The following is a 21,954-nucleotide window of genomic DNA, read 5'->3' as shown; positions in this document are numbered from 1 at the left end:
GTCTGCCCATCTCTTCCATATTTTATAGTGTTTTCGAGGGCAGCCCCTAGCCTCGAAGACCAGGCGTTCCAGTCCCATGCAAAAATCTAATCCCCTTTTCTACACTCCCACCAGGGGGGCCCTAGGGTCCTTCCAGGCTCGAGCCACATCCCTCTTGGCCACAGAAAGACCAAGAAGCAGCAGATGCCGTTTGTAAATGTTGCCCCCACTTGTTCCAGGACATGGAGAAGACCCAGCTGCGGTGAGCGGGGGAGCTCCCAGCCCAACACCTCAGACAGGCAGTCCCACACACCAGACCAAAACCTCCTCAACCCATCGCATGACCACACCGTATGTATAAAAGTACCCACCTCTCGGCCACACCTCAAGCAATCAGGAGACGCAATCAAACCAGCCTTCCATAGTCGTTCCCTAGTGAAATAGGCCCTATTTACACCTTCGCCGCCGAACACCTGCACTTCCAGATACACACCGACCTTAAGACCACCCTCAGAGGTACCCTCATCTACAGACCCCCGGGACCACGCACACTATTCAGCGAAGACATCGCCGACTTCATCAGCCCGCACGCCCCCTCCCCTCCGCTGACTACATCCTCCTAGGGGACCTCAACTTCCACCTGGAGAACAACAACGACCGCAACACCACCACCTTGCTGGACAACCTCGCCAACCTCGGACTCAAGCAACTGGTGACCACCCCCACCCACTACGCCGGCCACACACTTGACCCCGTCTTCTCCTCCAGCAACGACATCTCCTTCAGCCTCGCAACCGGACTCCACTGGACAGACCACAGCTGCGTCCACTTTAACTTCAGAAGGACCACGCTCCACCACCACCCGCAACAGGTTCCCCGCAGAAGCTGGAACAAGATCACATCCGACCAGCTCACCACATCCCTGAGCCAGAACCCTCCTGCCAGCTCAGCGAATCCCAACCAAGCCGCCAACAACCTCATAAGGTGGATCAGCAACTGCGCAGACGACCTCGCTCCACTGAAGACCCTCCCTCCCCCCCTGCCAGACCCGGCAACAAGAAAGCATCCTTGTTCACCGACGAACTCAAGAGCTCTAAGAAGAACTGACAAGCCCTTGAGAAAGCCTGGCGCAGAGACCCGACACCAGACAACATGACCACCCTCAAGCTCGCCACTCGAAAACACCACCAGCTCATCCACACAACCAAGAAAACCGCATTCAAGGAATGACTAGACAACAACGCCCACAACAGCAAGGAACTCTTCAACATAGTCAAAGAGCTCTCGAACCCTAGCGCCGGAAACAACATCACCCCAACGCAAGACCTCTGCAACTCGCTCGCCTCGTTCTTCCACAGCAAGATCGCAGATATACACAACAGTTTCAGCACACAGCCGATGCACCCTACGACCACACCAACGCCCCCCACCACCACCCTCCGCGCCTGGACCCCGATCAACAGCGAAGACACCATCCGCACAATCCACTCCATCCACGCCGGATCATCAACCGACCTCTGCCCTCACCACGTCTTCAACAAGGCCGACTCCATCATCACACCCCATCTCCGGGACATCATCAACACCTCCTTCGACACCGCCACCTTCCCAGAGAGCTGGAAACACGCCGAACTCAGTGCCCTACTGAAGAAACCATCAGCGGACCCCACCGACCTCAAAAACTACCGCCCCATCTCGCTCCTTCCTTTTCCTGCCAAAGTCATCGAGAAGACCGTCAATAGACAGCTGGCTGCCTTCCTCGAGACGAATGGATCCCTCGACCACTCGCAGTCCGGTTTCAGAGCCAACCACAGCACCGAGACCGCCCTCATCGCAGCCACAGACGACATCCGTGCCCTGCTCGACAATGGGGAAACAGCGGCACTCATCCTCCTAGACCTCTCCGCAGCGTTCGACAGTCTGCCACCGCACCCTAGTGCAGCGCCTCAGCAACATCGGAATCCAGGAGAAGGCCCTGGAGTGGATCATCTCCTTCCTCACCGGAAGAACCCAGAGAGTCCGCCTCCCCCTGTTCAAATCAGAGGCCACCGAAGTCATCTGCGGCATACCACAAGGATCATCGCTCAGCCCCACGCTGTTCAACATCTATATGAGCCCCCTCGCGGCCATCGCACTCCAACACAACCTCAACATCATTTCCTACGCCGACGACACCCAGCTGATCCTCTCCCTCACCAACGACCCAGCAACCGCCAGAACCAACCTACACGAAGGGATGAAAGACGTAGCCGAGTGGATGATGAACAGCCGCCTGAAACTGAACTCAGATAAGACGGAAGTCCTCATCCTGGGATCATCACCCTCCGCCTGGGACGACTCCTGGTGGCCCCCTGCCCTGGGCAGCGCACCCAAACCAACGGACCACGCACGCAACCTGGGCTTCATCCTGGACTCCTCCCTCTCGATGACCAGACAAGTCCACGCCGTCTCCTCGTCTTGCTTCAACATCCTACACATTCTACGGAAGATCTACCAGTGGATCCCCACCAAAACCAGGAAGACGGTCACCCAGGCGCTCGTCATCAGCCGACTGGACTACAGGAACTCCCTCTACTCCGGAACCACAGCCAAACTTCAGAACGCCTCAGCACGACTCATCCTGGACATCCCCCGACAGCCACATCGCCGGACACCTGAGAGACCTGCACTGGCTCCCCGTCAGCAAGAGAATCCCGTTCCGACTCCTCACCCACGCACACAATAGCGGACACCCCCTCCCCCCCTTCCCCCAGCACCTTGAGACCCTCCGGGTGAGTAGCACGCTATACAAATGCCTTGATTGATTGATTGATGTAGGTACTTGAACTGAATAAATCACCGCAATAACAGCTCCCCTAGGAGCCTCAAAAGCTTCTCTCCAGTCCTCCTCTTCCAGTTCACCTATGTCTCCCTCCCATTTAGTCCGCAGTTTATCTAGGGAAGAGGAGCAATGTGTAACCAGCGTCTGGTAGATACTAGATATTTTCTTACTTTCCAATTCCCCCATAAACACCTTAGCCTCCAGTGGGCTAAATTCAGGCAATGAGTCCAGGCCGTTCAAGGCGGGTGTTATAGCATGGTGGAACTGCACGTTTTTAAAGAACTGGGTTCAGGGCATTCCTCTCTCAGCTCCTGGAACGATTTGAGGGTCGTGCCCTTCATAACATGGCCCATGGCCGAAATGCCAATCACATCCCAGCCACGGAACCCCTGCAGGGAGGCCAGCGCCGGCAACCGCCCATTCTACCACAATGGGGTTTCCCTCGTCAGTCTGTTCCACCATCCCAAACGGTGTAGTGCCCCGCGCCATATCCGGAAAGCCACTTGAGTAATTATCGGGAGCCTCTTTCTCGTAGCGTATCTGGGTCCATCAGGTAACTCTCAAGGGCGTAGGCCGGGTCTCCCCGGTCCCCATACCACCATTCATTCAGAACCAATATGTGAGATGCCTGATAGTAGGACAGGATGTCCGACGTTGCCAGGCCACCACAATATGTGGAGAGGAAACATGTGCGGAGTGCTACTGCCGCCACCCCCCCCAGCCCAGAGGAATTGGCTTAGCGCCGAATCTACCTGTTTGAACAACTGCGGTGAAATAGGATATGGATGATTTTGCAGCTGGTATAGTAGACGCGGGAGAGCCACCATCTTAAATATGGCCGAGCGGCCGTACACGTTCAGGGGCTTGCGGGACCATGTTTTCATGTCCGATCGGACTCGGTCCCAGACAGGAACTACATTGCGCGTCCAGGAGACCCCATGTAGGTCTGTCAGGAATACACCCATGTATTTAATGCCTCCGCAGCTTCCTGCAACGCCACCGCCCAGGATCCCGAGCCTCTGCGCTCTCCCAACACCCATAATACAGACTTCCGTAGGTTCAAATGAAGGCCCGACACCTTTCCAAATATTCGCATCATGTCCAGGACCCTCGGCCCGGATCTATTTAGGTCTGTGAGGAAAAATAGGACGTCATCGGCATAGAGCGCGATTCTATCAGATGGTCCCGCCTCCCACTCGATGCCTCGCATCTGTGCGTCCACCCGTACCCACGCCGCTAGCGGCTCCATGGCCAGGGCAAACAAATACGGTGACGGGGGCATCCCTGTCTGGTGCCTCGGCCTATAGGAAAGGGATCAGACACCGCTCCGGCCACTCTCACTGATGCTGTCAGATCCGTGTAGAGCAGCTGTAGATACGATAGGAAGTGGGGCCCGAGGTTTAGGTGGGACAGGAGCGCGCGGAGGTAGACCCAACTTAACGAGTCAAAGGCCCTATCTATGTCAGCCAATAGAAGTGCCGCCGGAATCCCTGCCGCCAGGGCCGCCTCCACTGCCACCTGTGCGCGTCTAATGTTGTGTCTTGTTGCCCTGTGGGGCATAAACCCAGCTTGGTCTGGGTGGACAAGGTCAGTAATGTATGGGAGGAGACAATTGGCTAGTGCCTTCGCCAGTATTTTCGCTTCGATATTCAAGAGCGATATTGGCCTACATGACTCTTGTTGCTCAGGGGGTCTCCCTGGTTTACAGAAGACCACAATTTCGGCATGTCGCCAGTCCATCGGGAGTCGTCCACACTCTCTGCCCACTTCCAGTGCCCTTTTATAGTACATCCCTAGTTGGAGGTGAAATTTCTTTAAAAATTCACACGGGAACCCGTTGGATCCAGGGGCCTTACCGACATTTAGTTCTCCGAGGGCTGTGCCCAGCTCCTCAGCCGACAGTGGGAGCTCAAGGCGAGCACGTCCCTCATCTGAGATCACTCGTGGCGGGAGGTCTGCAAGGAATTTGTCGATGTCTTCCGCCGGGAGGGACTCCCGGGGGGCATATTGGGCCGCATAGTACCGTGCAAAGCTGTCTGCTAGGTCTGCTGGGGCTGTCATGGACGCCCTTGCCCCATCTCGAAGACCTGGTAGGGACTGCGCCTGGAAAGTACTCTGGCAAAGCCTATATAGCATTGTGCTGGACTTATCGCCCCACTGGTAGATTCTACTCTGTGTTGCTAGCCACAGCTGTCGTGCCTCGTCTAGTAGCAGAGAGGCATATGTCTGTTGCATCAGTAGCAATTGGCCAACATCTTCCGCCTCCCCTCCTGTATGACATCGCTCCTCTAGGTCTCGGACCCGATCCGCCGCTTTTACTATATCCTCCCTGCGTGTCCTACGGGCCGCTGCACACCAGGCAATGTCCACCCCGCGGAGCGTGGGCTTCAGAGCCTCCCAGAGGGTCATGTCTTCAGTTTCGGGCCTGTCATTATCGTCCCAGTAGTGAGCAATGGCCTCCCTCATATGAGTCTGATAACCGTCTTGTTGCAGATGCCACATGGAAAGGCGCCACAGAAATGGCTGCCGCCTCCTATCAAGATGTAAGTCTATCGTTGTCGGGGAGTGATCCGACAGGCCGCGCGGCAGCATGGAAGGGGAGTCTACCCTCCCAATCCAGGTATGAGGAACAAACCAATAATCTATCCTGGAGAAGGACTTATGTACTGCCGAAACATAGGTGTATTCATGGCTCTGGGTGTGTTGGTATCGCCATGCATCGACCCAGCCCATCCCTCTCACCATGTCGCCCAATTTAGTGGGTGTGTCTGCTGGCAGATCTCCCCCCGGCCTGTGACGGTCCATCCGCCCATTCATTACATCATTCCAGTCGCCGCCCACAACCGCCAGAACGTCTGGTACCTCGGCCCATACACCAAACAGCTTTTCTATAAGGGCTCCTTGCAGTGCAGGAGGGGCATACACACTCCCGAAAACTATCGGCTCAGCCCCTATCTTTCCCTTCACAAATACATACCTGCCTTGCGCGTCAACCCATTGTGTTTCATGAACATAGGACAGCCTGCGGTGTACCAAGACAGCTACTCCCCGGGATCCCCTAACAAAACCGGCATGATATACTTGCTGATATCCGTAACGTTGCAAGCTAAGGGTCTTGGTGCCTAGAAGGTGAGTCTCCTGCAAAAGTAGTACATCTGCTTTTTCTTTCTTCCCTAGCCGCAGGACTGCACCTCTCTTTATCTTATATAGCATCCCCCGTACATTCCAGCTCACAATACGCAAAGTTGCCTTCGGAAGGCTTGTCATGTGGGTGTCAACCGCCATCTATGGGCAGAAAGGTCAAAGGCCCGGGCGTCTGGGACCACATACACACACCACGCTCCCATAGAACTTGAATGGACACTGTGCAGTTGAAAGCTACCCCCCTTCCCATCCCCCCCAAGTCACTCCCCGCTACCCAATTCCTCCCAACCAGCCCCCCAGCCCTCCCCCCGCCCCAAACTACCCCTGCAACCCCCACCCCCCAAAATACCTCAGCAACATTGAAGTACCTGTCGCGGTATAGAGCATCCCGACTCCCAACGGGAGGTCGGAGACCCACCATCCCAATGGATCCCCATGAACTACCCTCTCAATCCCAACTTACCCCCCACTAAACGAACTCCTCGAAACTGAGGGGTTGTGTCCGCCCTCTCTCCAACATCCCCCAACCCACGTCCCTTAGCTATACAATTACTGTTTGTCAAAAGTCTCAAGTGATGAATCCCAAGAGTTTTCTTCGCCCACAAGATGAGCACGACCCTCCAGCCCCTCCTCGGGGCCCGTGCCAGTAATCCGCCGAGTGACACAGGATCTCATGCTTCCGGAGTCTGAGTGTCAGTAGCCTCGGTCGCCTCTGTCGCTCCATCATTGGGAGGAGGGTTCTTCTTAGAACGGGATCTCCAGTTGCTCCTGCTCCGCGACCGCCGGGGTTCCTCGGGGGCCCCCTCCGTGGAGGATGAGTCAGAGTCACCGCCCGGAGGGGTATGTACTCTGATCCGGACCGTCTCGTCTGTCCAGGTGAAGACCTCTTCTGGAGTATTAAAGAATTGGGTCCGGGACTGGAAAATCACACGTAGGCGGGCAGGGTAGAGCAAGGCATATTGGATATTAAGGCCTCTCAAACGCGCCTTAGCAGTAAAGGACTGTCGCTGTTGCTGCACCAGCCTAGTATAGTCTGGGAATATCAGGATTTTGTGATTTTCAAACAGTAGGGGCTCCTTTGTTCGTGCCTGCTGCAGGATAGTGTCGCGATCATGGTAATTGAGCAGTTTGGCTATCACCGGTCGAGGGCGAGCTCCCGCCGGCGGCTTTTGGACCAATGCTCGGTGCGCTCGCTCAATTATAAAACAGCGCGAGAGGGACTCCGGAGGGAGCTATCCTTCCAACCACTGGGTCAGGAAGGCCTCCATGTCGCCCTTCTCACAACCCTCCGGAAATCCCACAAACCGCAGGTTGTTTCGCCGAGCACGCCCTTCCGCATCCTCAGCCCGAAGTGCAAGACCCTTTTGAATCCCTTCCATGTTGGCTACTTTCTTCTTTAGGGTCGCCACATCATCCTCCACACCTGTGATTCCGGTCTCAGTCTCAGTAATGCGGGCCACGGCATTCCGCAGATCCTGGCGTAGCAGAGTAACATCCGCCACAACTGCCCCAATTTTTGCATCCAGCATGTCCCTAGATTGCATTATCGCCGCCATGAGGGCTGCATTGTCTAGTCCTGGCACTTAGTGGCCCCCCGAGGCTCCTGCCCCTCCACTCGGCCCTGTAAACTTGTCAATTGTTCCCTGTTTCGTGGCGCCGCCACTGTTGCCGCCCCTCGTCATGGCGGTCCACAGATATAGGTACAAGATCCAAGTTGCTGCGGGGGTGTTGGGCGGCTGCACTCGCCTCCTCGGATGCGGATCTGTGTCAGGGTTCTTTCCGCACTCCCGGGTGCAGGGGAGTTTATCTTCCACTTCTCGAGCAATTTATATGACTGCCTGTGTTATCTTACCCCCTCACTCCAATGCCACGGCGCCCTCCGCCACCATCGCTGTGCTCAGTCACTCCAATACCCCTCAGCACTAACAGCTCACTAGGCCCCCACAGTCTGATACGCCCGCCGAATGGGATCAGCTCGGTCTCCCCAGCGCGCCTCCTGCCTCCAGCTTACCCCGCAGCCACCGGTGGTTCAATTCTGCTGAGATGCAGTCGGTTCCACTGTCCCCTTTGTGCCGCACTGCTTGTTCGCCCCGGGCCTCTGGTATCCGGAGGCTCGATCCAGCTCACTGCTCCCCGCCGGCCACGGCGCCACCGCACCTCCGCCTGGGCTCACCAAACTCGAGGTCCCGGCTTCTGTGTGTGGAGGAGGCCTCGCCGTCTCGTGGCCCGGATCTTCGTTGTTTCGGCGTCGATAACGCCCAAATCGCCGTCGGGGCTCCTCTGTCACCTCCGACAGCTGTTCACCCCGTTTGGACGTCTCTGGGTCGGGGAGACGCAGGATATTTAATTGGATATTTCGCCGGCGGGACGGAGCTCTCTTAGGCTACGTCCGCCATGCTTGCCGCCTTGGCCACGCCCCCGCTTTCCCTTCTTTTTGATGGTCCCCCATATGTGCTGCATTATTATAATGTACTTAGGGCAGGGTGTGGAATTTTATTAAACTCCTACTACCCAAGTGACTAGATGTTTCAAACAACTACTTGCCCCTTAAAAAAAACAGCTTGTCCTATTTGCGCCATGGCTCTGTTCATGATGGGCTTTATTTAGGCAGGCTTTGTGATCATGGCAGGCTACGAAAATGCCAGGACTTTCATTATGATGTTCTTGCGATTCGAGCAGATTTCAGGATTTATCAGTTTTTCACTTTCTTACTTTAGCTTCTAAGAGACCATATTGTAAATTGCTCCAGCAAATTTATTGAGCATTAGCTCAATTTCACAAAATGTTACTGTAAATAAACCTAGATGCTGCTTGTGGTACGAGGCCTCATTTACCTCTCGACAATCAAGGCGTTTGCCTCCAGTTCAACATTCTTCATTTCACCCCACTCTAATTCTGGGTCAGTTCTCTTCATTTCAGTTTGCCACAGTTCTCCTTTGCCCGCTTTGGAGCCTTAATATAGCGTTCACATGTCATCCGTTTGAACCATTGCATTCCTGCCCCATCCAGTTCCTCTCGCGGAAAGCATCTCTTCTCAGCAATTTGCTCACTGTGGCGTATAAGTGAGGTTCAGTCCCTCACTTTACAAGAATCTTCCATGCAGGTTCAATTGTACTCCAGACTGACCCAAAATTTCTCCTGAAAATGATTTCACCCTTTTACCTCAATCAAACAATGAGTTACCAGTCTTTTTCCCCTACACAGACTCCGTTACATACTAAGGGCTTGGATGTTTACATTTCACAGATAAACTCTGCAAAGCCATGTTACAGTTAACTTTATTGGCCATCTACCCATGTGTTTCTGGCTTTCAGTCGCAATAATTGTTTTTCATCCTAAAATGATTTTACTTCCATTAAGGTTTTCATGTGAGCAGATCTACTCACAGGGGCTTAAGGTAGACTGGAAGGGGCCACATCTGAAAGAAACACGTTAGCCTGGAAGGGGCCATATCAGGGCTGGAATTCCTTGTCAGTTTGTGCACAGTTTCAAACTTGCAAGCTTAAAGGTAGTTCCACCTTCTCTCTAGCCTGCTCCCAACTTGGAAATGTACTAATGTCAAGAACATGATTGAGACGTTTTTCAGGGGGAGAAAGAACTTTCTACAAGACAACATTTTTCAATTGAGGAAAAAAGTAAAAGTTTTCAAAGGTGAATTTGCACTGCTTTGGAAAATTTTGCCTGAACAAATGTCCAAATGTACATTTGCTCGTGAACATGAAATTCACAAAGATGTGCCAGAAGTATGGTGTGAAACCTGTACCTGGCACAATTTTCTTGACTTACTTTTGTACACACTTGTGAATTCCTGAGTAACGTAAATTTGCTTCACTGAGAGGTCATAGAACCACGGGTGCACTTTTGTGATTTCTTAATGAGGTCCGTATCGGTTATATACTACCCTTATAAGTTTTGCGTTGAATCGCCATTACTATTTTATATTGGCAAGAATTTGTTTTTTAATATTTCTTTTTTTATTAATACAAGGCATCCAAAAAGGGCATAGAACAGAGGCAAGACATTTCCACATATCCTTACAACAGATCATATATACTTGGGGGGGATGTGAAGGGAAAGGAGGATGGGGGGTGGGGGGGACGAGATACCGTTAAAGGCAAGGGTCACGGGGATGCAAGTATATCCAAAGGAGGGTCAACCGGTGGTACACAAATCTCACCCCTGTATCGATTCCACTGCCCCCAAACATTCACCCACTTACGGGGTCGGCCTCTGGCCAGGAATACGGTCTTCTCACGAAGCATACACCAGTCCATGCTCTCTTTCCATTCCTCAAGCGTAGGTGGTGTTCCGGAACCCCACTTCTGTGCTATATTCATTTTCGCTACCATTGCCCCCAGAGTGGCCCACTTGGTCTGTGCTATATTTAGGTCTGTGGGTTCCCAGATATTAAGGATATATCTCCTCGCCTCTGGTAAAAACGACACCCCCAACACCTCTCGCATAACATCATGTATTGCACTCCAGTAATCCACCATATAGCAACATTCCCAGATGATATGAAGGAACGTGCCCACCTGCCCACATCCTCGCCTGCACAAATCGTCGTCCGAAAGCCCCATCCGGACCAAGCGTGGGCTTGTGACATATACTCGGTGTCATATCTTCAATTGGACTAGCCTCAATCGCGCCTGAATCGCTACCTCCTTCGGGGATGACACGGCTGTTTGCCAGTCTTCGTCATCCAGTTCAATACCATCTCCCATCCATTTGCTCCTCAACTCTACAAGGAGATCCGCTCTGTGATTGAACAATTTTTATAGATGAGGGAGATAGTTGTATCTAGCAAATGCCCATCCAATATCCTATCCTCTAACGGCAAGGACTCGGGCAGTTCCTCTCCTGCCGCTACTGCCGCCTTCAGTGCATGTCGAACTTGCGCATAGCGGAAATACTCCGCTCCATTCAACTCGAACTCAGTAATTCAGCGAATGTCTTAATACTGCCTGTAACCCAAATATCTCCAATTGTAGTGTTCCTGATCAGGTCCCATCTATCGAAGCCTTTCGTGTTTCAAAGCTTCCCGAGTCTGTCCGAGTCAAATAGTGGAGTGGCAAGCGTTAGGCGGCCTCTCCAGCCCAAAGAACTAGTGGCGTCATGCCATATCCACACCGCCACCTTAGTAGGTCCCGTCAAACTTTCCCCCGCCGATTTGGCATATAAAGCTCTACTATAATTTCCACCCGGAAGTAGCCATCTGTCAATGGCGTATCCAGGGTCCGAGCCTGGCCCATAAGTACCTTGGTTCATAGCTGCCAATTGAGAAGCCCAATAATACCTTCTGATGTCGGGGAGGGCAATACCACCGTCATACCATGGTAACGGCAATTTGGCCAAGGCAATACGAGGCCTACCTTCCCACAATAAACTACGCTGTATCCCCTCCACCTCTCGGAAATAACTGGCACGGACCAAGTCTAATGTGTTCTGAAGGACGTAAAGAAAGCAAGGTAGGGACATCATTTTAAAAAGGGCAGCCCTCCCCAACAGGGAGAGAGGAAGCTTCCTCTAACTATTCACGCCACTTTTCAACCTAACCAAAGGGGGGAGGAGGTTTCTTTCGTATCTGACTGCGGGTTCCAATGAAATAAAGATTCCCAGAAATGTAAACCCACCCGCGGCGATTTGAATCGGGCAGTTTCGTGGAGGAATCGGGGCATCACCACTCAGCACAAACAAATAGGATTTCCCCCAATTTATAGTGAGCCCCGAATTCCTATCGTAGGAGGCCAGAACATCACAGGCAACATTAAAAGATTTTCTGGGTGAAGTTAAATAGAGCAGAATGTCATCCGCATACAAAGAGATCCTGTCCTCCACCTGAGGGGACCATCGAATACCTCGAATGGACGGCTCCTAGCGGATCCACGCTGCCAACGGTTCTAGTGCCAATGAAAATAAAAGGGGAGAGAGCGGACACCCCTGTCGGGTGCCTCGCCCCAAACAAAACGTTGCCGAGACCCGGTTATTCACTACCACCTGCCCAAGAGGGTCAGTGTACAACAGATGCACCCAACCAATAAACTCCGGTCCAAATCCAAACTTAGTCAAAATTGCACACAAATATGGCCATTCTAACGTGTCGAAGGCCATCGTTGCGTCGAGCGATGCTATTACAACCTGTTCCTTCAGAGTGTGGGCTCTTGCCAACACCCTGTGCAGTCTGCGAAGATTTGGGGCCGTATTTCTATGGGGAATGAAACCCGATTGATCAGAATGTACCAGACTGCTAATAACCTTGACAAGCCTATTGGATAAGAGTTTAGCACGAATCTTAGGCTCCGCATTCAGTAAAGAAATAGGCCTATAAGAGGCACAATTGGTCTTCGATTTCCCCTCCTTATGAATAGTTACAATAGATGCCACTTTTTGATCATACGGCAGCACTCCCTTTTCCCATGCTGCCACAAACATATCTCGAAGATAAGGGGCAATCCGATCGGGTCTAAGTTTATACAGCTCAATCGGAAGCCTATTAGGACCCAGTGCCTTACCAGAGTTTAAGGAGCGCACTGCAAGGGCCACTTAATCCACGGTGAGAGCACTTTCCATAAAGTCACGATCTTCCTTAGTCAGGCCTGGAAGGCAGATATCTCGCAACAATAAGTGAGAGTCCTCTTCCGGCTGCCCTGTGACTGAGATATACACTATACGAAAATATTCTGCAAAATTATCCACAATGCCTTGGGGATCAGTTATTCGCGTTCCATCAGCTGCCTCTAATTTCAGAACGACCCGATATGCCCGGTCTTTCTTATCAAACCATGCAATAAGTTTCCCAGCCTTATCCCCGACATCGTATAACCGACCCTGCTGCTCTCTACTCAGCGCTTTGGCACTTTCAGTAACTAGCGCTCTATATTCAAGCTGCTTAAGATTCAGGGCATGCAGTTTAGCACGAGTCACCTCTTGCTCCTCCTCATTATGAGCTATATCGGATTCTATTGTCACAATTTCTGCGTTCCGATCCCTCTTAGCCCCTGCAATCAGTGACAAGGCCTGGCCTCTTATAACCACCTTAAAAGCCTCCCATAGCGAAAGTGAGGATGACACCGATCCCTCATTCTCCCGAAAATAGTGGTCCAACCCCTTCAGCAAATCCTTACGGATTTTAGGATTGCGTATATACCAGGGATTAATGGGGGCTATCCTAGCGCTTGATCCGAGGACACATCGAGCCTGATCAAAAGCGGCGAATGATCCGATATACCTCTCGCTAGGTGTGTAGCTTCTGTGATGTAATATGCCTGGGCTGCAGGCACCAAACAGTGATCCATACGTGATAGACTACCATGTGCACCAGATTGAAAAGTGAACTGTCGTTGATCCGGATGAAGCAATCTCCAACAATCAATCAGACCCACTGCATCCATGAACTCAGGAAGCCATCTTTGCGCCCTCCTCGTATCCCTAGGGGGAGGCCTATCCATAGTACCAGCGACCACAGCATTAAAGTCGCCTCCCATAATTAGAAGACCTCTCGGGAGGTCCAGTAGGAGTTTCCCCAAAGCCACGAATGTGGTTGCTTGCATACCTGGGGGGACGTACACTGACAGTAAGGAGAGGATATGCCCCTCCCAGCAACCCGACACCCCTATATATCTGCCCCTATCATCTTCGATAACAGAATCAATCACCATGGGGAGCGTCTTCCTAAACAGAATCCCCACCCCCCTGGATCCTGATGTGAAACCCGCATGCGCCACCAAACGGTATCCCAGTCTGTGCATTGCTCTACAGGAGTTCCCCACTAAGTGCGTTTCCTGTAGCAGTACAACATCCGGGGCTTGACGTCTAAGGAACTGAAGAACCACAGTGCATTTGATTTTGTCCCCCAACCCATTTACATTCCAACTTCAAACAGTTAGCCTTCTACCCCCCATTATAAAACATATAGTGAGTCAGTCTCCCCTCCAGTTCCTGCACCATAAACACGTCAAAATTCTGAAAAAAGCCTTGAAATACGATGCCTACAAACAATACAAAAAAGTTACATACATTACCACCCCCAAACAAACCCTGTGCGCCTCCCCCCCCCCCCTCCCTGCGCCCCTGCTTACGGTGTTCTTCCGCCCCCAACTTGCAGTGTGCCTGTCGCCCCATACTCTAACTACTAAACTACCGAAAAGTAACCATGAGGAGGAGTACGACCCCCGATTTCCCCGCCCGTCCCCATAACTTCCATAAGACCGTGACACAAAGTGTGTATAACTGACTTATCCGCGTACTCTGTTCATACCGTCCCCATCTCTCAATTTAGTCAGACATCATCAGCAATAGTGTTCGTTCTTATTCTTGCTCTTGTGCGCCATCCTCTTTGTCTCCACTCATTCGCCGCTGATCATTCTGAGAGGAGATGGTCTCCAGCCAGTCCGAGGCAATTTCGGGATTGTCAAAGAACATTGCCCTGCCCGCATACTCCACTCTCAACTTGGCAGGGTACATCATGGCATATTTGAGTCCTTTATCCCAAAGTTTCCTCTTGACGCCCATGAAGGTCTGCCTTTGTTTCTGCACCACCTGCGTTAAGTCCGGGTAAAAAGTTGGGGTGAAGTTTTCATACTGGAGAGGGCCTCCGGTCCTGGAGGCTTGCAGGATAACGTCTCTGTCCCTAAAATTGAGCACCCTCGCAATCATCGGCCGGGGAGGTGCACCAGGTCACGGTCTTCCCCCTGGTATCCTATGTGCTCTTTCAATCGTGAAGAAATGTCTCAGGCCCTTGGGTTTCAAGTGGTTGAGAATGATGTCTTCGACGAAAAGGTCAGCCACCTGTCCCTCCGCCTTTTCAGGCACTCCAATAATACGCACGTTGTTTCTACGGGCCCTCCCTTCATATTTATCCAACTTGCGACTGGCAACCTCACTGGAAGTTTTAAGCTCACGAATTTCCTGCTGTAAAAGTCACATCATCTGTAAGACTGGAGGTTTTGATGTCTAGCGACTTAACTTTTTCGCTGGTCTTTGTGTGATCCGCTCGAAGCAAATTAAATTCTATAGTCACTGTATCAAGTTTATGATCTAAGGATTCCATCTTACTGCCGAGGGAGGTTTGCACCCTGTCTATCGCTGCCATAACATCTTGCAGCGTGGGCTCTGCTGCAGAGGCCGAGTCTCCAACATGTCCGTCCTGCGACCAGGTGGCGATCCTCTGGGTTGCGTGTAGCGATCCAACTTGTTAGTTTGGGTGTCCCTAGATCCTCTAGTGGTCTTGGACTGCATCTTTTCAGTTTCAGTCGCCATTATGCGGACCGGGGGGGAGGGCGGTGGGGGGAAACAAAACACTGCAGCGCTCCCACGACAATGCGTTAATCACCGTGTACAGCCACACCAACCACCTGATAAATCATCCTGTTTGTTCAGAATTATTTCTCAATTGCAGCTCACACCCAGTTTCCGGGGGAGGGAGGGCCGGTAATCAATCAATCTCACCATCCATTTAGTTCAAGTACACCGCCGTGATCTGTAAGGCTCAAGACAATGATCACTTCACAGGGCACACTCTCTTCTTGGAGGCCTCGCACTGAGTACACGTTGACCTCGATGTAGGATATTCTCCACCATCCCAAGACTGGTCACAACTATGGTGTAGCCCCAGCCTGTTGCGTCTCAGTTCAGGCTTTCAGTCAGCTTATTCCACAGCGGGACCCTCTTAGTTTCCAGCAGGTGTGTCACCGGAGGTCCTGGGCAATAGTCTTCAACTCTACTGTAGCGCTCGTGGCAGGGCAAGTCAATTGAGCCCACGAGCATGCAGCAGCTGCCTCTAGATCTCAGCTGCGGGCCCCGCCGATCCAAAAACCCCAAAACACCCCAAGTGTGTGATCGTTCACCTCTGTCTGTTCCGCCATGCAGCCCCACGGGGCCAGTGAGGGGGGCTAGGGGGAGGGGGGGGGGGGTTGAGGGGACGCAATCAGATAAGCGCCAGTAGCGCAACCGGAACTTCCACTGGGCCCGACCGGGGTCCTCCGGCGTAGACCCCGCTGTTGACGCACTTCGGCCTGGGTATGCTCACTACCAGAGGCCCCGGCTTTTGGGCCTACCGGTCGCAATATTTAAAGTCCCTTTTTCTCTGCTTCTGGTGGGCCGAGAAAGACTCGGTTTGCTGCATCCGGTGCCGCTTAAGCTCAGATGCCGATTTCGACGGGCATAAGGCAGGATTGTTGACAGGATATGCCCCGGGGCGTCGGGAGCCCGGGACTCAGGCGGCCATTTTGGTCGCCCTCCTATATTGGCAAGAATTAAACATGTTCTACCAATTCGACATTTTTATTAGAAGCATTAGATTTTTTAAATAAAAATAGGACAGAGGCTCAGATATGGTTTTTAGGTGCTGAAAACGCGTTCATTTTGGTATCATGGGATTGTTTATTTTTAATTTTGGAAAAGTTTGGCTTCCCGGATGGATTCACACAATTAATCGGATGGTAATACAAGAACTCACAGGCGCAAATTCTAATTAACTCCATGAAAGTAGGTACCTGTCCAATAAATAGGAGCACTGGACAAGGGTGCCCTCTATCTCCAATTTTATTTGCATTATTTATAGAGCCCCTGGCAATAGCGATCAGTTAGAAAAAGGCGCATAACGTTCCCCTGCAAGGGATGACTAACATGAAACTATATGCTGATGATATTGTCCTATTTCTAAATCCTAAAGAAGGCACCCAGGAGGAAATCCTGGCTATAGAGGCTATAAAATAAATAAGGCCAAGACGGAAATTTACTTGTGCAATTGCTCCATCGATTCGCTATTGCCAAATTTTAGATCCGTCTATAACACTCGCCCAAAGAGATATCTAGGGATTTATGTGACAGAGAAAGTAGAGGATATATTTCAATTGAACTATATCCCGCTAATCCAAAAATTTAAATGCCTTTTAACACGATGGAACCAACTCCCATTGTTAATACAAGGTCGGGTGGCACTATTCAATTTTATTTATTATGTTTTGGCTCTCGGCAGAGGGCCACATACAATATACAGAAATAAAATACAAAACAGTACAACTGCAAAAAGTGTCCACCAACAAGTACATAAATTACATATAGACTAATTCACACACCAGAGCAGTAGAGAATTTGGCACATCAAGAAGGCGTCTCCATTGGTTATTAATAAATAGCTAAAAAACCTTTGAAAAAATTAAAAATGTTGGAGCAGAACATTTCGTTAGGGGGACAATAAAGTGCATGAAGAAAATCATTCAGAGTTAGAATGCCCAGACGGAGACAAATAACTTTTATCCATCTAGAACGCAATTCACATAACGCCGGGCAAATCAGTAGAACATGCATACAGTCCTGAGTATTTAGATGACATAGATTACACAAAGAGGTGGAGCCGTACCATTTGGATAACAAAAGGTTTAAAGGAATTAAATCGTATCGCAGCAGGAACCAAAATCTACGTATACCATGTGGAAGGGACCATCGCACATAGAATTGTGGCTGCTTCATCAGATAAGTATCGAGAAGGATATGTACATTCCTTTTCCCATGGATTGATTTTTTATCCGATTGAAAGCATAGGTCCCAGGAGGCTGCTTTTAGCACAAGTTTTAACTGAGTAGGGGAATATACAAAAAGGGACTTTTCGTCTAATTTTAAAAGAGTTACGGCTTTTCTGAAATTACAAACAAGTTGGGAAAACTCCTTGAAATTACCTAGTAATTCACTTTTAATGAGTGCTCTCAGTGTCCCAGCTTCCGCTCTTGCAAGACAGGCCACCCATCTAACTAGGGCACAAAGGCCCTGTACCCAACTGCTCCTTAGACCAAATTCAAGCCTACAGGCGGCCAGAGAGCAGGCAGAATTTAATGAGGAGAGAGATCTTAAGAGTTTCCCCTCAATCCTATGGCAGAAGTCCCACTTTTTCAACTCTATTAACTCTATACCATACAAAATTGTCGCGGGGATTTTAGACCTATACACCTCCAATAAAATCTGAAAGTGCCGTTTCCCCGTTGCATGGTAAAGTGAGTTTAAACCTTTGCCATGGGCAAGAGCTTTGCGAGAACAATGCTCTATATGGAGCTTCTCACTCAGATTAGCCGTAACAATTTTCCCCAGAAAAATATATGACTTTACAACCTCCAATTTTTGCCCCCCGATACACCAACCAAAATCTGCAGCTCGACACCTCTTTTTTCCTACTATACACATGACTTTACTCTTGGTTATATTAATCTTCATACAATGAGCCACCGCATAACTATGGAGGGCATGCAGCCGATTTGCAAGTCCTTTGGGCGTTAAGTCAAGAATGAGGACATCATCGGCATACATCAGACAAGATACAGGGCTCCCCCCCAACAAGGGGGCGATACCCTCAGTGGCTGACAGAGTGGCAGGCAAATCAGCCGTATATAAAGAAAATAGGAGGGGAGCCAGTAAACAGCCTTGTTTAAGGCCATTACTCGATGGAATTGGGTCAGAAAGCCCCCCTTCTCCCCCCAACAGGACCCTACACCAGGTCTCTGTATGGAGAGCCCGCACCAGCTCCAGCAGGTGAGACGGGAGACCGAGCGCAGCCAATTTTCTCCAAAGCGTTCCGCGATCCACTTTATCGAACGCAGTGGAGAAATCAATAAAAGCTGCATACACCGTCCCCCGTCTCACCTGTACGTATTTGTCCATAACTACCTGTAGAGCAGTAAGATTATCCAGGGTTCCGTGATTCCTACGGAACCCAGTCTGAGCAAACGGCAGGATATTGTTCTCCTCAACCCAAGCGGAAAGAAATCCTAGAAGGCATTTCGCAAAGACCTTCCCGATTGAGTCGAGGAGCGCAATCAAACGATAGTTACTTGGGCTATCCCTAATTCCCTTCTTGAAGATTGGGACCAGAATACTCCCCCTCCACGAGACAGGAACCCTTTTAGACAAAAAACATACCTTAAACAGGGGATACAGTATTTTACTCCACCCGAGCGGGTCCTGTTTAAGGATCGTCATGGGGAGTTCATCAGGTCCCATTGCCCCAGATGTACGCATGTTTTTTATGGCCGTCTCGATTTCCTTTGCTAGAGGAAAGTTCGAGAGGCCGTCCGCATCCTGCGCCATAGTGTTAACACTACCTAGGAAATCATCAGAAGCGATAATATCAGAGATACCATTCCCTGCATAAAGGTCCCGAATGTAGATGGACCATGCCTCTTCCGCTATGGGAATGGGGGAGGGGCTTAATCTGGACCCACACCCCTTGCCTATTATTGCCCAGAAATCTCTAATCCTACCATGGACGACCGATTCTCGCAGATCGATCCAGATAATGTCCTCCTTAGCCTTTTTTATTTTTAGTTTAAGTCTACTTCTCTTCCTTTTTAGCCTTGAAATCTCTCTTCCACGTTCTATACCTCTATCCAAGTATTGTTCCCGGACAAGGTTGTTAATTTCCTTATTTAAGGTACACAGTGCCCTGGGAACTTCAACCCCTCTTATTGGTCGGGAAGATTTTTTTGCACAAGACGTAATCTTCCGCAAAAATTCTTCGAAGTATACTATTTCGTTACCATGCCACTCATTGAGAACTAAAACAGTATTAGATAAAAGTTCCTGCACTCCTTTAACGGCTGCGGCATTCCAATAACACCTTCCAGAGGAAGCATGGAAGGCAGCATCGCTGCCGCTAAGAGACCAAGGTGCAGTAGGCAGGGTTTTTAAGGAAATAGTTACAAATAATAAACTGTGATCACTCAGAGGGGTGGGTACAATTTTAAAGTCAAGAATAGATGGAAACAAGCCATAGTCAGTGATGACATAATCCAAGATGGAAGACCCAAAGGGAGACTTATGGGTAAATTTTGCAGGGACGTCCGACGGGAATCTCCCATTTACTATAATCCCGTCGACAGCCACTAATTCATTTAGCAAGATCTTCCCTCTTTTATTTGTCACTGACTTTTCGGGGAAGAGAGCTTGGGGAATAAAGTGCGCCTCTTCTTTAGACTTATTCCTAAAAAGATCCAGACTTACATTAGAGATCTTACAATTCAAATCGCCCATAATCAGCACCTCCGGTGGAGATGGAACATTTTTAATCTGATCCACATAACGAAATACCCGCTTCATTAACACATTAAAACGTTCTTCTGGAGGAATATAAACATTTAAAATCACGATAGGGGACTTAGTGCCATCATTAAACAGATTTTCTATAGTTATGGCATGGAAGAGTTTACTGGAGTCAATATAGTGGGAGAATCTCCATTGCGATTTATTAGACAATAAACAGGCTATTCCCCCCCTGGCGTGTCCTTTCTTGGAGGGGGCAGCAGGCACTTCCAAGACATAAAAATCTTTAAACACATTCAACATGTTGACACACCAAGTTTCCTGTAAACAAATCACATTAGCTCCTACAGAAAAAAGGAAATCAAATTTCTCAGGGCTGCTATGTATCCCTGAGGCATTCCAAGAAATAATCTTCAACGAAGTGCTAAAGATGCTGGAATAGTCTGGGGTTGTCTTTAATTTTTGAGGTCAGGGCTTCATGCAGCCAATTCCACCGATCATTATCCTCTATACAAGAGGAAATATGTGTCAACGGGGGTGGTTTTGCTTGCACGACCACACGTTTTCCCTTAGAGACCTGAATCTTCAGATCCCCAAGGGAAGCGGTAACCCCCCCAATCCTGTCTCCTCCTAATGCCTCCCCGGGCGCATACTTAATGTTGCCCAAATTAAAAATCGGGAGAATATCAATACCCGTGCGTTGAAAAGTCTCGGCTTGCTGCAATATCAGGTTTACAATGATTGGTGAGTAAAATTTAACCCTTATACTAGAAACCTTAACTTCACCAAACAGGGTAACCAGCTCAATATCCCTAGATTGGATATGGTGGAGATTTTCATTCTCACTGAATCGCTTAAGTAACCGAGCTCTATTTAGGGGAAGGTCCACATCAAATAAAGGTAGAAAGTCCAAGACAAGGGTGTCCACTGGAGCTTTGGATATACATTGGAAGTCCTCCACTATAGGGACAACCTCAGTCTCCAAAGCCATGGCAAAGGAAGACGCCATAGGATTAAGAGGGCCGGATCGAAAATTACTTGGGTCTCCACTCACAGGAGGTTGAGACTGGGTTTGCGAGGGACCCCCCAGTTGAAGCAAAACCTCCTGAGATGTCAAGGGACCCAGTTCGCGTCTACCCTTAGGAGGTGAGGAGAGAAAGGAGTTCAATTCAGCATCCGCCTTAGTTGAAAATGAGCGGACCTCTGAACCAACCTCTTCATTCTCCACTTCGGCCGAGCAATCTTGGAATATTATTCGACGCTGCCTTTTCTTCCTGTACTTGCGAATTGGCTTCTTTTTGTTCCCTTTATTTTTTCCATTTTTGCCGATTTTTTTTCTTACCACAGGTTCAGAATCATAGATGTCTTTTCTGTTCTCAGACGTAAAGATGGGGAATAGGTCTTGAACCCCGGTAGGACCAGCCACAGATTTATTTTCTTCCTCAATCTCTATAACAGAATTCTTAATGCAATTCGACACTACAGTTGGGGGACTAGCTGCAGTATGTAATTGGGCAGGCACCACATCCTTCGAATTAGCAACTTGTGCACAGATATGTTCGAGGCATGTGGGCTGCTGAATTCATATCTGTGCATAGTCCGCCACCTAGTGTTGGGTCCGGATGATTGCACATTGTTGTCCTGGAAGAGTCTTCGAAGTATCACGAGATAGGTGGCTCCTCCCCTGGACTACAGTGCGCATGGGCATCGCCTCCATCCCCAGATTGTTTTTTTCCGCCATAGGGTTCGGATGTGTTTTCGGTTCCCTCCTTCGGAACCGATAGTTGTTCGATTTTACTTGAGACCAAAAGGTCTTTAGGCTGGGCGTCGGTATAGTTGCGTTCGGGTTTTTCTTACTGACTCTCAGCTCCAATCTCCTACTGCCCTTCCACGTGCTTCGACGCGGACGGGCCTACACTACCACTTTTGCTATGGAGCGGACTCCATTCAAGAAGTGTCCGCTGTGTCACTCAAAATATTCGC

General features: G+C 50.1%; 1 protein-coding gene across 1 annotated transcript in view; it reads left to right on the top strand.

Moving 5' to 3' along the window:
- Positions 1 to 21,954, top strand: part of AMBRA1 (autophagy and beclin 1 regulator 1) — a 962,358-nt gene that overhangs the window by 137,593 nt on the left and 802,811 nt on the right. The window lies entirely within an intron of this gene.

This window comes from Lissotriton vulgaris, chromosome 2_2 (assembly GCF_964263255.1).
Source record: "Lissotriton vulgaris chromosome 2_2, aLisVul1.2, whole genome shotgun sequence".
NCBI classification, from domain to species: domain Eukaryota; kingdom Metazoa; phylum Chordata; class Amphibia; order Caudata; family Salamandridae; genus Lissotriton; species Lissotriton vulgaris.
This window is presented reverse-complemented; position numbering and strand designations above follow the sequence as displayed.